This window comes from Hevea brasiliensis, chromosome 16 (assembly GCF_030052815.1).
Source record: "Hevea brasiliensis isolate MT/VB/25A 57/8 chromosome 16, ASM3005281v1, whole genome shotgun sequence".
Lineage (NCBI taxonomy): Eukaryota > Viridiplantae > Streptophyta > Magnoliopsida > Malpighiales > Euphorbiaceae > Hevea > Hevea brasiliensis.
The window spans coordinates 34,227,556-34,229,861 of record NC_079508.1 but is presented as its reverse complement, the minus strand read 5'-3'; the positions used below and the strand labels follow the sequence as shown (position 1 = coordinate 34,229,861).

At 38.3% G+C, this 2,306-nt stretch overlaps 1 non-coding gene across 1 annotated transcript; it reads left to right on the top strand.

Annotated features, from left to right (window-relative positions):
- The first annotated feature begins 702 nt into the window (after nt 1-702).
- Nucleotides 703-809, top strand: LOC131175201 (small nucleolar RNA R71). Its single transcript, XR_009145364.1, has one exon. It is a non-coding gene; the product is annotated as a small nucleolar RNA R71 (small nucleolar RNA).
- The last annotated feature ends 1,497 nt before the right edge of the window (nt 810-2,306 follow it).

The following is a 2,306-nucleotide window of genomic DNA, read 5'->3' as shown; positions in this document are numbered from 1 at the left end:
GATGATATTTCGTCTCACGCCCCCCTTGCCCCTACAGCTGTTTAATCAATTCAGTTTTTTGTTGTTGAGCTGCTAGGAATCCTTCCATCATGGTTTCCATAGTCATTTTCGGTTCAGGTTGTTGAGGTTGGAGAGGTAGTGATGGTTGTGCAAAGTTTTGACTTATGTTCTGAAATCCAGGTGGTGCTGGAGGTTTGTACCCTTGTTGCTTGTTTATTGGCTGGTTTTGCTGATTAGACCATTAGAAATTTGGGTGGTTCCTCCGTCCAGGGTTGTAAGTATTTGAATATGGATTGTTGGGCTGCCTCTGGTTGAAGTTTCCTCTATTATTCACATAGTTCATCTATTCCGTGGGTTCATTGAAATTGCTATATTCTGAACTCATGTATCCTCCTCCATAGTTGTCCTCATGTTGACTGTTTGTACCCACTGCTGGCTTGCATTCTTTCAAGTTTCCTTGTGAGCTGATCAAACTGAGCATTTATCATGCTTAGGGCGTCTACTTCCAGGACCCCTGCAGTTTTCCTTGCATTTCCTCTTTCATTTGACCACTCATAATTATGATATGCAAACCCTTCTAGAAGTTCAAGTGCTTGTGGCACTGTTTTCTCTATTAGATCACCTTCTGCAGTTGAATCAACTGTGCTCCTTGTAGAGGGTAGTAATCCATTATAAAAATTTTGCACTAATAGCCAATCTTCTATGCCATGGTGTGGATATTCCCTCTGCAGGTCTTTATATCTTTCCCATGCGTCATAGAGTGATTCTCCTTCCTTTTGTCTGAAGGTGTTGAGCTCTAGCCTCAGTTTTGCAGTCTTTACAGGTGGAAAATACCTTGCCAGAAAAGCTTGAGAAAGGTTCTCCCAAGTAGTGAACGTTCTAGCCGATTGAGAAAGTAACCACTTCCTTGCTCTGTCCCGAAGGGAGAATGGGAATGCTCTGAGTCTTATTGCTTGATCAGACACTCCATTCATCTTGAATGTATCACATAGGGCAAGAAAGCACTGGAGGTGATAGTGTGGGTCTTCTATGGGTGAACCTGTAAACTGGGTTTGTTGAATCATTTGGAGCCATGCTGGTTTTAATTCAAAGTTGTTGGCTTCCAATGTGGGTCTAGTAACACTGGGCTGAAATCCTTGGACAGATGGAGCTCCGTAATCTCTCAAGAGTCTTGGTCTGTCATTATTATCAGCCATGGTTGGGATTTCAGGATCTCCTTGACCGTGCTCTTGATGTCTCCTTTCCCTCCTGATAGCTTTCAAAGTTCTATCTATCTCCAGATCACAGTCCAAAATTTCTTCTGGCTTTGTTCTGGTCATATATCAGGTCAGGCACCTGAGCGAAAAGAAAAGAAATACAACTAGTATAATAAAATCAAATAATAAATATAATTGCCTAAATTAGTTAAATTGCATATCGCTTGATATTACTAAAACCAAATTCACAAGCAACGGCGCCAAAAACTTGTCTCGCTATTTTGCAACCACCGCAAGTGCACGGATCGCTAACAAGTAATAAAGTGATGAATAGAGTATCATTCCCACGAGGAATTTTGTTTAGCAAGTACCAATCTACACAATAATTTTGACTGTATAGGCTATCGAATACTTAGGGAATGAAGTTTGTTAATTTTAAATACTAGAATGATAAACTTAAAATGAAACAATCTATTTTGGAACAATTCTGGAATTAAGATTTCACACTTGAATCTTACTATGGATGTTATCTAGTTTATTTACTGAATTTAGGGTCATTTTCCTTGATGGAATTCAGTCCTAAGCTATCCTAAATCCTCTCTCAAGGCATTTAGGGTGTATTCTAATTAATTCAAACCCTACTTTTGTGGCGATTAAATTAATTAAAATCCTTTAGGATCTTTGACCGATTTTGAAGTTCCACAAAGGTATCAGCCTATGTCTAGGTCAGAATTCCTAGGTTCAAGATCTTGGTTTTCTAATGTTAATCTTCACCTTTCAGTCCTTCAATTAACATCTACAATTATGACTAAGTGGGTACCAGTACATAGCATGCATTAAGATCACAAGAAATTAAATCAAGAAACGAATCTCAAATCCAATAAATAAAACTCAGTGTTCATCCATAATAATAATTATAAGAGATACTCTCCCAAATCCAGAATAAGAAAACTACTCACTCATGGTGAGTTCAGCAAACATCATGATAAAAGGTAAAAACAATAAAAATAAAATTGTGAAAAAGAAATAAAATAATAAAAATCTGTCCAGGGAAATGAAACGAAGGAACCGAAGAGAGTTTGCAGCTTTGATCTTGTGGAGCTTCAGCTG